This window comes from Pan troglodytes, chromosome 21, assembly GCF_028858775.2.
Source record: "Pan troglodytes isolate AG18354 chromosome 21, NHGRI_mPanTro3-v2.0_pri, whole genome shotgun sequence".
NCBI lineage: Eukaryota > Metazoa > Chordata > Mammalia > Primates > Hominidae > Pan > Pan troglodytes.
In genome coordinates this window covers 46,171,739-46,186,217 of record NC_072419.2, presented here as the reverse complement: position 1 = coordinate 46,186,217, position 14,479 = coordinate 46,171,739, and positions in this window count along the sequence as shown.

The following is a 14,479-nucleotide window of genomic DNA, read 5'->3' as shown; positions in this document are numbered from 1 at the left end:
TTTATTATTCCCCCCTTCTCCCACACCTGCCACTTAATTTTGTTGAAAAAGTTGGGGTTTTTTTGTTAGTTTTTGTTTTCTTTGTGGGGGGCAGTCTATTGAAAGGATTTCTCTTGCTACACATGTTTCCTCTTCCAAAAAGACTCACTCTGTGCTTATAAGTTCACAGTAACATTATCATCATTCAATTACATATGATATGTATATAAGCATAGAAATTGTGTCCATCTATTGTTTTATCCATCTTTTATTCATTGTTGTTATTTCCCCTTTTATATCTTCCAATATATTGAGGTTTCTAGTCTTATTGCACTGAAATTTATTTAGAGTTCACAGATACTTTTCCAAATAATAAACATGGATTGTATTCACTGAGACTATTCTCACCTTATGGTTGTTTCAGCAATAGGTGCATAATATTTTATGCATGTGTAGAATTTGACATTGCAGGCCTTTCCTCTCAAAAGTCTATACATGTTGCGGAATAGCGTCCATGTATTGGAGGCAAATCTGAGGCTAAACAGGTTAACTCTGATATGTGAACAGTTTTTTTATAACTGGAAGCTTTAAGCATTTGTATGTAACTTAGGATTTTGGAATTTCAAAAGTTCACATTTTTTCCCAGTAATTTTTTGATACCTAGAAAGAAACCCAAAACAGTATATTTATCTTTCTGCCACTCAAAAACATTGTCTTATAGTTCTTTTTGAAATATTACTTTTCCTTCATCTTTCCTTTTTTCTTCCTGTTAATTCAATGAGTCTAATCTCCTGGCACTGTCTTCAAAACTCTTATCTTTCCTTTTGAATCTATAACTATGTATTTCTACTTTCTTTTATGACACATTTCATCAACTTTATCTTTTAAATCATCAATTCAAATGTTGGCAAGTTTATACTTTTTAATAATTTATGTATTGATTACTGAAACTGCAAAATCACTAACTGCTGAAGTTATTTTTTCCAAATTTTATCTCCTTGAGAGTAGAAGTTCTCCTCTTTGAACTAAGGTCCCCCTTCCCCAAGACTATGATGAAAACTGACCCCTCATACAAGGAAAACCCTGAAGGAGTCACCCATACAGTGGGACAGACAGACACAGATATATCTGAACCACAGAAGACAACACAGCTTAAGCAGAAACCTGAACTCCTGCTATTCCTGGATTTTTCTTAAAAATAAAATTAAGATACTTTGGCCAGGTGTGGTGGCTCACTCCTGTAAACCCAGCACTTTGGGAGGCCAAGGCTGGTGTATCCCTTGAGGTCAGGAGTTTGAGACCAGCCTGTCCAATATGGTAAAACCCCATCTCTACTAAAAATACAAAAATTAGCTGGGAGTGGTGGTGCACGCCTGTAATTCCAGTTGCTCAGGAGGCTGAGGTGGGAGGATGGCTTGAACTCAGGAGGCAGAGGTTGCAGTGAGTCGGGATTGTGCCACTGAACTCCAGTCTGGGTGACAGAGTGAGAGTCCATCTCAAAAACTAAAAATAAATAAATATATTTTTACAATGATATTTAACCCAAGACCTATGTAAAATGGAAGGATTCATTTTAACCCCTATAACCTCTGTCCTCCAGTTTTGGAAAGTGGTTTATCAATACTGCATTAATAGAAATAGAATTACATAGTAATTCAAGATGGATAAGAAGGCAAATCCTCTTCAAACATCGTGAAATTAGGAGATATGCTAGCAGAAGTTGTAATTTCCACATTGTGAAAGGTCTAGTTGTATTGTAGATACTTCATCCAGAGAGCAGGCCAAAAAGAGGGCCACCTTCCTCTCTCTCCCACAGTCTCAGCATCTGATAACCCCCGCCCACTTCTGTCCTTTATGAAGGTTAGGAACTAGACACAGAAGTAACTGACGATCCGTGAAGGAGGACACAACATGGGGAGATGGGGCCTTGCCTGTCAGAGGGCACAATGGAAGGTTAGAGAGAGACGATGAGAAATGGTAAAGAGAAGAACATGGAAAAGGTCTGGGCGGGGGTGGAAGGATTTCTCTGTTAACTTCAGTGCCCATGGAAGATGGTGTGCAGACCCTGTGCTCATGACAAGAGCTTAGAGAGAAGTTGCATGGATTAGACTCTCAGCTACAATCTTAACCTCTTTCAAATTCCACAAGGATTGGGTGATTTTGATACCAAAAGTCAAGTACTGACCAAACTTTCTCCAGGATTCCAGCAAGACATTTCTTTCTTTTTTTTTTTTCTTTTTAACTTCACAATAAAGAACCATTTCCTGATCTACATAAAAAGACTTGCTAAATGAAATTATAATATATCCAAACTAGAAGCTATTCCATAAAAGGAAAAAAATAATAACTGTACAGTGGAGAAACCTGGCAGACAGTACCTTAACCAAGTGATAAAGGTTAACATCATCAGTGATATCATGTGGATATCATGTAACTTTGTGGTCGTCTATCCAAAAATTCAAAACCCCAGTCAAACCATAAGGAAAATCAAACAAACCCAAATTGAGGGGTATTCTATAAAACATCTTACCATTATTCCTCAAAATGGTCAAGATTATGAAAAACAAAGTAAGACTAAATAACTGTCACTAACCAGAGTTGTCTATGGAGAGATGGTGACAAAATGCAGTGTGGTAGCCTGGATTTGATCCCAAAACAAAACAAAAAAATGGGAAAACTAGTGAAATTAAAATAAAGTTAAATAAAATCTAGAATTATAGTAAAGTACCAATGTTGGTTTCTTAGTTTTGACAAATAAACCATGCTAATATATGCTGGTAACATTAGGGTAAACTGAGTTAGAAATATATGGAACTCTCTGTACTCAGCTAATTATTTTGTAAGTCAAAGATAATTCCAAAAGAAAGAGTTTATTTAAAAATATTTCCATAACCTAAAGAGTACAATTTACCTCTCCTCAGTTCTAAGTTAGATGTACTTTATTTATCCTTTAGATCCAGTTACCTAGAAAAGCAAGTATACTGCAAATATGGTACTGATATTCACAACTATTTTATTGATCACCTACAATATACCAATAGTATGATGGTTCAACTCTAGTATGTTGTTATTCACATGATAAGGCACAACCATTATTGCTGTTAGGAAAGCAGAGCCTATTTCTAGAGCCTATTTCTCTCTCTCTGTTGATTTCTTCTCCTCCATGTCTATAGTCATACAGAAAGTTTAATCAATATATTGAGGACATTGTGGGTTTTTTAATTATGAGTTTGATTTTTGTTTTTGTTTTTTGTAGCTTTTTGAATGCCATCAGTGGCCCTCACTGGGGGTAATGCAGTGAGTTTGCTACTGCTACTTCAAGTAAGCATAAACAGTCTCCAAAATGGTTTGTCTGTGTAAAGACAGTTGTTCAAAGGACATGGGACACAACTGGATGTTCACCTTCATCACTGCCCTCAGTCAAGTCCAAACCGGATGTTGGGTAGAACAATGAAAGGCAGATAGCATCAGTTTCTTCGCCAACAAAAAGTGCAAGAAATAGTATTTCCCCTTCCCCTGAAAACTTGATGGGAATTCAAGAATCAAGAATGCTAATGGAGTGAGAGGAGAGGGTATTTGGGAAAGGAAAAAGGGGGAAAGGCTGAAGTTGAGCCAAGGGTCTTGCTCTCTCTTGCCTACATCCTCTGCAGGGACACATGGAGGGGAAGGAAGTTAGTCATTAGCAAGTGTGTGTTCATTCCTGATGAGTTTGAGATAATTCCCATCAGCCATGGTTCCATCATTGTTGGATGGGTTATTGGAAGCAGAGTGTGTCCTCTCTGGTTTGGAAGTTAGAGAAATGGGTTTGGGCTACAGCCAGATTCCCTTTGGCCATCAGTGCGCTCTGCCATAGAATGCAGCAAGAGAGAAACTAGCATTTTCCCTATGACACCAAGCTTCTCAGAGTTAGATAGACATTTATACATTCTCTTTGCAACTGGGTATTTACAAATTATTGAAGAAGCTTAGGGTCAATTTAAAAATCTTTGACCAAATAACATCTTGTTTCCCCAGAAAGAAGAAACATGGTGATGCCTAACTTCTCCTTAAGTGTCTATATTTTTATTGAAAGCTTCCTTGGTTGGATGACAGAGTAATTAAATTCTAAAACTTTTTACCAAGTAGGTGCTCAGAAAAAAAATACGTTTATGATTATAAAATGTATTTAAAAGTACAATACAGCTTGTTGATTGTGAGCCTAATTTTTTTTCCTTTTTTTTTATTATTATTATACTTTAAGTTTCAGGGTACGTGTGCACAACGTGCAGGTTTGTTACATATGTATACATGTGCCATGTTGGTGTGCTGCACCCATTAACTAGTCATTATGTAGTTAATTACCTAGTTAATTAGTCATTATCTAGTTAATTACCTAGTCATTAGGTATATCTCCTAATGCTATCCCTTCCCACTCCTGCCACCCCACAACAGTCCCCGGTGTGTGATGTTCCCCTTCCTGTTTCCATGTGTTCTCATTGTTCAATTCCCACCTATGAGTGAGAATATGTGGTGTTTGGTTTTTTGTCCTTGCGATAGTTTGCTGAGAATGATGGTTTCCAGCTTCATCCATGTCCCTGCAAAGGACATGAACTCATCATTTTTTATGGCTGCATAGTATTCCATGGTGTATATGTGCCACATTTTCTTGATCCAGTCTATCATTGTTGGACATTTGGGTTGGTTCCAAGTCTTTGCTATTGTGAATAATGGCGCAATAAACATATGTGTGCATGTGTCTTTATAGCAGCATGATTTATAGTCCTTTGGGTATATACCCAGTAATGGGATGGCTGGGTCAAATGGTATTTCTAGTTCTAGATCCCTGAGGAATCACCACACCAACTTCCACAATGGTTGAACTAGTTTACAGTCCCACCAACAGTGTAAAAGTGTTCCTATTTCGCCACATCCTCTCCAGCACCTGTTGTTTCCTGACTTTTTAATGATTGCCATTCTAACTGGTGTGAGGTGGTATCTCATTGTGGTTTTGATTAGAATTTCTCTGATGGCTAGTGATGATGAGCATTTTTTCATATGCTTTTTGGCTGCATAAATGTCTTCTTTTGAGAAGTGTCTGTTCATATCCTTCGCCTACTTTTTGATGGGGTTGTTTTTTTTTTCCTTGTAAATTTGTTTGAGTTCATTGTAGATTCTGGATATTAGCCCTTTGTCAGATGAGTAGGTTGCAAAAATTTTCTCCCATTCTGTAGGTTGCCTGTTCACTCGGTGGTTTCTTTTGCTGTGCAGAAACTCTTTAGTTTAATTAGATCCCATTTGTCAATTTTGTCTTTTGTTGCCATTGCTTTTGGTGTTTTGGACATGAAGTCCTTGCCCACGCCTATGTCCTGAATGGTAATGCCTAGGTTTTCTTCTAGGGTTTTTATGGTTTTAGGTCTAACGTTTAAATCTTTAATCCATCTTGAATTGATTTTTGTATAAGGTGTAAGGAAGGGATCCAGTTTCAGCTTTCTACATATGGCTAGCCAGTTTTCCCAGCGCCATTTATTAAATAGGAAATCCTCTCCCCATTGCTTGTTTTTGTCAGGTTTGTCAAAGATCAGATAGTTGTAGATAAGTGGCATTATTTCTGAGGACTCTGTCCTGTTCCATTGGTCTATATCTCTGTTTTGGTACCAGTACCATGCTGTTTTGGTTACTGTAGCCTTGTAGTATAGTTTGAAGTCAGGTAGTGTGATGCCTCCAGCTTTGTTCTTTTGGCTTAGGATTGACTTGGCAATGCGGGCTCTTTTTTGGTTCCATATGAACTTTAAAGTAGTTTTTTCCAATTTGTGAAGAAAGTCATTGGTAGCTTGATGGGGATGGCATTGAATCTATAAATTACCTTGGACAGTATGGCCATTTTCACGATATTGATTCTTCCTACCCATGAGCATGGAATGTTCTTCCATTTGTTTGTATCCTCTTTTATTTCACTGAGCAGTAGTTTGTAGTTCTCCTTGAAGAGGTCCTCCACATCCCTTGTACGTTGGATTCCTAGGTATTTTATTCTCTTTGAAGCAATTGTGAATGGGAGTTCATTCATGATTTGGCTCTCTGTTTGTCTGTTATTGGTGTATAAGAATGCTTGTGATTTTTGCACATTGATTTTGTATCCTGAGACTTTGCTGAAGTTGCTTATCAGCTTAAGGAGATTTGGGGCTGAGACAATGGGGTTTTCTAGATATACAATCATGTCATCTGCAAACAGGGACAATTTGACTTCCTCTTTTCCTAATTGAATGCCCTTTATTTCCTTCTCCAGCCTGATTGCCCTGGCCAAAACTTCCAACACTATGTTGAATAGGAGTGGTGAGAGAGGGCATCCCTGTCTTGTGCCAGTTTTCAAAGGGAATGCTTCCAGTTTTTGCCCATTCAGTATGATATTGGCTGTGGGTTTGTCATAGATAGCTCTTATTATTTTGAGATACGTCCCATCAATACCTAATTTATTGAGAGTTTTTAGCATGAAGCATTGTTGAATTTTGTCAAAGGCCTTTTCTGCATCTATTGAAATAATCATGTGGGTTTTGTCTTTGGTTCTATTTATATGCTGGATTATGTTTATTGATTTTCGTATGTTGAACCAGCCTTGCATCCCAGGGATGAAGCCCACTTGATCATGGTGGATAAGCTTTTTGATGTGTTGCTGGATTCGGTTTTGCCCGTATTTTATTGAGGATTTTTGCATCAATGTACATCAAGGATCTTGGTCTAAAATTCTCTTTTTTTGTTGTGTCTCTGCCAGGCTTTGGTATCAGGATGATGCTGGCCTCATAAAATGAGTTAGGGAGGATTCCCTCTTTTTCTATTGATTGGAATAGTTTCAGAAGGAATGGCACCAGCTTCTCCTTGTACCTCTGGTAGGATTCGGCTGTGAATCCATCTGGTCCTGGACTTTTTTTGGTTGGTAAGCTATTAGTTATTGCCTCAATTTCAAAGCCTGTTGTTGGTCTATTCAGAGATTCAACTTCTTCCTGGTTTAGTCTTGGGAGAGTGTATGTGCTGAGGAATTTACCCATTTCTTCTAGATTTTCCAGTTTATTTGCATAGAGGTGTTTATAGTATTCTCTGATGGTAGTTTGTATTTCTGTGGGATCAGTGGTGATATCACTTTTATCATTTTTTATTGCGTCATTTGATTCTTCTCTCTTTTCTTTATTAGTCTTGCTAGCGGTCTGTCAATTTTGTTGATCTTTTCAAAAAACCAGCTCCTGGATTCATTGATTTTTCGAAGGGTTTTTTATGTCTCTATTTCCTTCAGTTCTGCTCTGATCTCAGTTATTTCTTGCCTTCTGCTAGCTTTTGAATGTGTTTGCTCTTGCCAAATTGTAAAGACCATCAAGGCTAGGAAGAAACTGCATCAACTAATGAGCAAAATAACCAGCTAACATCATAATGACAGGATCAAATTCACACATAACAATATTAACTTTAAATGTAAATGGGCTAAATACTCCAATTAAAAGACACAGACTGGCAAATTGGATAAAGAGTCAAGACCCATCAGTGTGCTGTATTCAGGAAACCCATCTCATGTGCAGAGACACACATAGGCTCAAAATAAAAGGATGGAGGAAGATCTACCAAGCAAATGGAAAACAAAAAAAGGCAGGGGTTGCAATCCTAGTCTCTGATAAAACAGACTTTAAACCAACAAAGATCAAAAGAGACAAAGAAGGCCATTACATAATGGTAAAGGGATCAATTCAACAAGAAGAACTAACTATCCTAAATATATATGCACCCAGTACAGGAGCACCCAGATTCATAAAGCAAGTCCTTAGTGACCTACAAAGTGACTTAGACTCCCACACAATAATAATGGGAGGCTTTAACACCCCACTGTCAACATTAGACAGAAAGTTAACAAGGATATCCAGGAATTGAACTCAGCTCTGCACCAAGTGGACCTAATAGACATCTACAGAACTCTCCACCCCAAATCAACAGAATATACATTCTTTTCAGCACCACACCACACCTATTCCAAAATTGACCACATAGTTGGAAGTAAAGCACTCCTCAGCAAATGTAAAAGAACAGAAATGATAATGAACTGTCTCTCAGACCACAGTGCAATCAAACTAGAACTCAGGATTAAGAAACTCACTCAAAACTGCTCAATTACATGGAAACCGAACAACCTGCTCCTGAATGACTACTGGGTACATAACAAAATGAAGGCAGAAATAAAGATGTTCTTTGAAACCAACGAGAACAAAGACACAACATACCAGAATCTCTAGGACACATTCAAAGCAGTTTGTAGAGAGAAATTTATAGCACTAAATGCCCACAGGAGAAAGCAGGAAAGATCTAAAATTGACACCCTAACATCACAATTAAAAGAACTAGAGAAGCAAGAGACTAATTTTTGACATCTACTGAGTGGAACATGGCAAGAGGCATGACACAAGCAGATGATTACACTTAGAAGTGAAAGATAGCATAGATAAATTTCTAAAATTCAAATAACATGAAAAGGAGCATCTGTGAGTCATTAGTTAAATAAAAAGCATGAGGCAAATACTAATATAAGTCATACAGTAATTAAAACTAAGTTCTACCTTGCTATTTCTATGTATTACACATATACTTACATGACGTGGATCAACATAGGACAAAACTGAGACATGCCAATGGGTGCTGATAATCTAATTCTTGCATTATACACCAGCATCCACAGTGGCTTGGGCCAAAGGGCACATCTCAAAAGAAGGGAACTTTATCATTTAATGAGACAGAATTTACGTCCATACTGACAAATAAACATACTTGGTATCTTGAACGCTTTGCTGTTTAATACTTTATTATAGAAAATATGTGTTTTCTGGAAAATTGTTTCTGGAGTTCACTCTCTAGAACACAGGGCTTCTTCTGGTTACTACATTCATTTGAAGCAAGCCCAAAATTACATTTCCATCTAGAAAATAAACAACAACCAAAAAACCCCTCAGAGGAATGGTTGGGTCTTTGTCTTTTCTATGCCAACAACTTTTTAGTGGTTATATAAAAACTCAGGAATTGTACAAGTATGAAGAGACAGTACTGAGAGAAGAACCAATAGCAGAACCAAGAACCAGAGAGAAGAAGAAGAGAGAACAAAGGGACTGGGTAAAATTTCTCTTCCAATCTCCTGTGAAAGCAATCCATGCTTGAGAAACAGGCTCATCAAATGGGCTCAAGAGCAAACCTCTACATTTTACCAGTTCCCAGGAATCAGAGAAAAACTCTTAAATAGAGAAAGTTGAGAACATTTCTGATTAAACTTCTAGAAGACACATAGAATTTGTGAAATTAAGTAAGCATAGAGTAAGTGAAACAATCTAAAATCAGGAAAGATAGATAAGGGAAGAAATTAAAGGATACATTATCGCTTCAATTTTTGAATTAAGGACTCATCGTAAAAGTGGTAAATGACAGATCATAAAAGTGGTAAATGACAGATTTTATGCAAACAACTATGTGTATCAGAAGAAAAAAGATTATAGGAATTCAGAAGCATTTAAAGATAAAGGAAAAAGAACTTTGAAACTTAGAAGAAAACAAATAATGATGAGCCTAGGGGAATATGGACCATATATACATAATAGAATATATATATACTTGTGTGTGTGTTTGTATTGTGTGAGATATATACATACTTTATATACTAAGTATACAATAAATATTTTTATTGTATATATTTGTATATAAACACACATTTATAAGCAAAATATCTATCTATCTATCTATCTATCTATCTATCTATCTATCTATACACACAGACACATAAAAGACGTGTCTCAGAGAAACCTCTCTTTTGGTAAAAAACACACACCAGAAGCAATTAAAGGAGTAACAGAAGGAAACATTATTGAGTAAAAGAAAAAAAATCTGCGAACTAAAAGAATTTATTGATCCTGGGCAAAATTAATTTAAAAAGCACAGAATTACAACCTGAGATTTATTCAAGTAATATGGTGACACTTCAAATATAAAGCCTAAACACTTTAAATAGAAGTGGGAATAAAAGTTAGGTTGACTAAAATACATTCCAAATAATCTTAGCTTCATATATTGCTATATGCCACACACGTCTGAAAAAAAAAAAAAAAAACAGAAAATTCATTGCTTCTTCACCTTTTGGCTAAGATCAAAATTAGTAACAAAAACTACAGAGTTTGAGAGGAAAAGATTATGGCCCGAAAATTCCATGCCCAATTATTCTGTATGAGGGCAGAGGGAAATATTTCTCAGGCTGGCAAAGGCTCAGAACAGAGGCCATCCCTGTTCTCTTGCTGAGAAAATTACTCTAAGTCGCTCTACCTGAGCAAAAGATAAATCAATATAAACAACTCAAGAATGAGGAAGTTGTGGTAATAAAGGATTGATGGTGTCCCTTTGGGCATTGTACTTTTTAGTCTGTATTGAGTTCTTTCCACTGCTTGACTAATAGTGGGGTATATGGCATGTGGCAAGCTCTTCCTTTTTAAGAGCAAAAGACATCGCACTTGTAAAACAGGACAAATGGACTTGTCCCCTCCCATCAGCCCCAGAGGGAAAACCAAAGGAGAATTCCATCAGAATACACTCACCCTTTTCATCTACTTGAACTGTGGTCAGCGAGGGTCTAATCAGAGTCAGTCCCAGGAGTGAGCCTTGGATCTCTTGCTGGTGTTTTGCAATATGCCTCACAGGTCTGTCTGCATCCCACTGAAATGTGAAACAAAAGAGCAAAGGATGGATTCTACGTCTGCAGTTCTCTTTCTGAAGCTTTTTATTTTAAATCAAAAATAAGCCCTCTGGATTAAACTGATGCACTCAGGACCTGATTATCCCCCCATTATTGCTTTCCCTTTAGATGTAATGAGCAAATAAACAAGCGGGACAGTTAAACTTCACATGACAATTACATTGACATATGTAATGGAAACCTCATTTTTCACATTGGCCAAAGTTTTCTTGTGAAGAATCCTTTCTAATCACGGGAAGAGTTATTGGTAGTAGGAAAAGTATGTATTCTTTATTACAACAAAAGCAACAGTCCTTCAATGTGAAACTTTCCTAGTGTTTTCAGTCCAGCTGGGATGAACTACCTTTTGAATGGTGCTGGAGCATTCACAAGTGTTCCTGTCTAAAGACACATGTCACAACCAATCAGAAGGTGAATAATAATCGAGAGAAAAAGAGTCCATACAGTGGGAACATGGAAGAAAATCCTTATGTAGTATATCTCTTGCAGGGAAAAAAAAGAAAGGAAAGCAAAGCAAAGTAAAAAAAAAAAAAAAAAAAAAAGTCCTTAACTAGTTGGGAAGGCATACAGACTCTCCTTTCTATTTCATGATTCTTCCATCAGCACTTATTCTGTAATCATCTCATAATCATGAAAATTTGGCATTTTAATTTTATCTCTAGAGGAAAAGTGTAGATGCTGGCACTATGACAAGTACAACAGTATAAAAGGACAATTACCTTAAGCTCACACTTTTTTTTTTTTTAATTTCCAAGGAAGAACTCAATTTTCAAGGTTCATAGCAGAACATTTTGCTGTGGCTTTATATACATGACCTTTCATTACATTAAAAACTCTAAAAATCTATATATTCCAAGCTTAATTATTTCTCTTAGAAGTCACACTGTCATTTATTTATTTTTGTTCATTGCATAAATATATTGGGAGCACCCACTATGGATCAGGCACCATGAAGACCAGTGGGAAGGAGTATGACAGAGCAGGGAAAATGAGAGCTCTGGGAACAGGTACTCTGGTTTCAAACCCCAGCTACATTTTGCCATCTTGCATGGTTTTGGATCCGTTCCTTAACTTCTCTGAGTCTGATTTCCTAATTTATAATATGGAGAAAATACTAAGACAAACTTATCAGGTTATTATGATGATTACAAGATTCTCTATTGTAATCCTCACAATTAAATATGTAAGATGTTTAGACTGTGATGATGATGATGATGCCTACTTCTCAGTAACTGCATTTAACCATTTATAGTCTTAAAGGAGGAAGACTACCTATATTTTTAAGATATCACAAGCCCATATGGAAATTGCACTACTCAAAAGAAGCAACCTTTGAATCTTCTAGAAATGATTCAGCTCCTCTCTTCCAAGACTTTCTAAAATCCAAATATCTTCTAAATTCTCAAGATCCATTGTCCTCCCAACTGTACTCTTCAGTTCTCACCTGCAGATCCTGGCTCCAGTAAACAATGTAACCCAAGGATGGCAAACATTTCTGAGGCAATAGAATGGCCACGAGGCATCCTTCTAATTTGGCTAGGAATTGTTCAGAGTGTAAGGACAAAACAGTTGGCTTCTATCATGGTGCACATGAGAAACCCAGTAACAAACTTTAAAAACCATCCTTGAAAGAAAAGGAGCTCTGTCACTCAATTTTAGATGGGCTTATCAGGGATTCTGCAACACCTACCTGACTTTATCTAGGTACACTGAAAGTTCCTGTTACCTGTTTAGGACACATTGTACTAGGATGACCTATTCTTACGAGCAGAGTAATGTCTTCATTAGGTACTTATGCAGGTGGGATTGAGGACATAACAACAGTATGCTGAAATTGGCTCCAGCCAATTGCTCACTATTCAGGAATTTTGCAGCCTGGTTGTTAAATCTTTCTTAGCTTAAGATTGGTCATGGTGGAAATATTCGCACCATGAAAATCAGCAAATGCTACAAATCAGAGTGTTTTCCCCCCAAAGGAGTAAGTTTACAAACACATCAATGAACTTTAGTACCTCCCGCTTTGAAAAGTTCCGAGCTGGGGTAGGTATCAACAATACCCAGGGACCTTTTTTTCCCCTAAAATATAGACTCTTGGCCCCCATATACAATCTAATGAATTACATACACTCTCTACTGCTGGTCTGAAACATATATTTTGAAAGAAATAAAAGTCACTGCAAAACTAGAACACACATTTTGAAAGAAGTTATAAAAATAAAACTAGATACATGAAGAATATTAGAAGGAGGAGAGTGAGAGTGAGAAGTGGGAATAACTACATAATAAAATATATAAATCCAATGAGGGTCTTCCTAAGATGCTAAAAATATGCCAGGCTACTTGGTGTTTAAATAATTCTACCTCCGGTGTATAGGGTAAACGGCATGGAATGGGAAGTGGGTGCAAGAATCTCCATTGTCAAGTGTGATGTACGCATACTTAGTTGTAATACTGCAAATTGTTGAAGGAAAGGGCTGCCTCTTACTAGTTTTTGTGTCCTCAATGTCTATCACAATCCTTGGCATAGAGCAGGCTTTCAGAATATGTTTCTAGATTATATGAGTGGGTGACTGAACAGGTAAATAGTAATAATAATAACTTTAATCTTTTAGCACACTCCCTATTAACCATGGATACCAATAAAATTGTTTCAAATAAACATTAGATGACATCACTGCTTTGTTTGGAGCCCTTCAGTGGTTTCTATCTCACCCAAACTCACTAACCCTAGCCCCATGTTCTGTTATGATCAGTCCTCTGCCTGATTCTCATCTCCTACTTCTCTGCCTTTCATTCACATATCTCTGTCTGCCCTTAACCTTCTTTCATTTCCTTGAATGTCTGATTCCTGACTCATACCTTTCAGACTCTGCTTTCTCTTCCTTTAGACCTTGACTGGCTCATACCTTGCCTCATGCAGATCTTTGCTCAAATGGCATGTCCTGAGGGACAATTTACAGGGCCAAACTATCTAAAATAGAACGATTATCTCCATAGCAATGTTTGATCTGCTTAACCTGTTTTATTTCTCTATATAGCACTTACCACTATCTGACATTTGTTTATTCTATGATTTGTTACTCTTCCTCATCTTTTTGTGGAGTGAAGCTCTATGAGGCTAGGGATTTTTTCCATCTTGTCTTCTACAACACCATTGATGTCTGAACAGTGCCAATTATGGAAGGATCGCATTAAATTTTTGATGATTGATAAGTGAGTGCCTTCACTAACAAAAATTCAAGAGTGATTGATCTATGTAAAATAAACTAAAGGAGTATCCTGATTTACAGAAAAAATAAACAACCCTGCTACCTGCTTCCCTAGGCAAGCTCATGAATCTGCCCCTGCTAAGTGTGACAGCTCTCCAGTCTGAATCTCCAATTATTGACCATGTCCTGAGTAACAGAAACACAACATATTCACTTGTGTAATACAGGCAAACACAATTTAACATGTCCAAAAGCAAACTAAATATATCCCCCCCAACTCCCAATTTAATTCCTTATCTCATTTCAAGACATTGGCCAAACCAGAAATGGGATCTCATCCTAGATATCTCAATTTATTCTTCACACTGCTACCCTCATGGACAGCATTCCAAAATGAGAATAATCACATCATGCCATTGGTAAAAATCCTTTGGTCCTTACAGGCTAATGCCCAGCCTGCTCAGGAAAGCATCAAGGTTACCTTGACTCTGAGTCAGACCTACTTTTCCAAGTTCATCTCCAATTGTATATCTTCTCTTCCTGCCATTGACTAAAT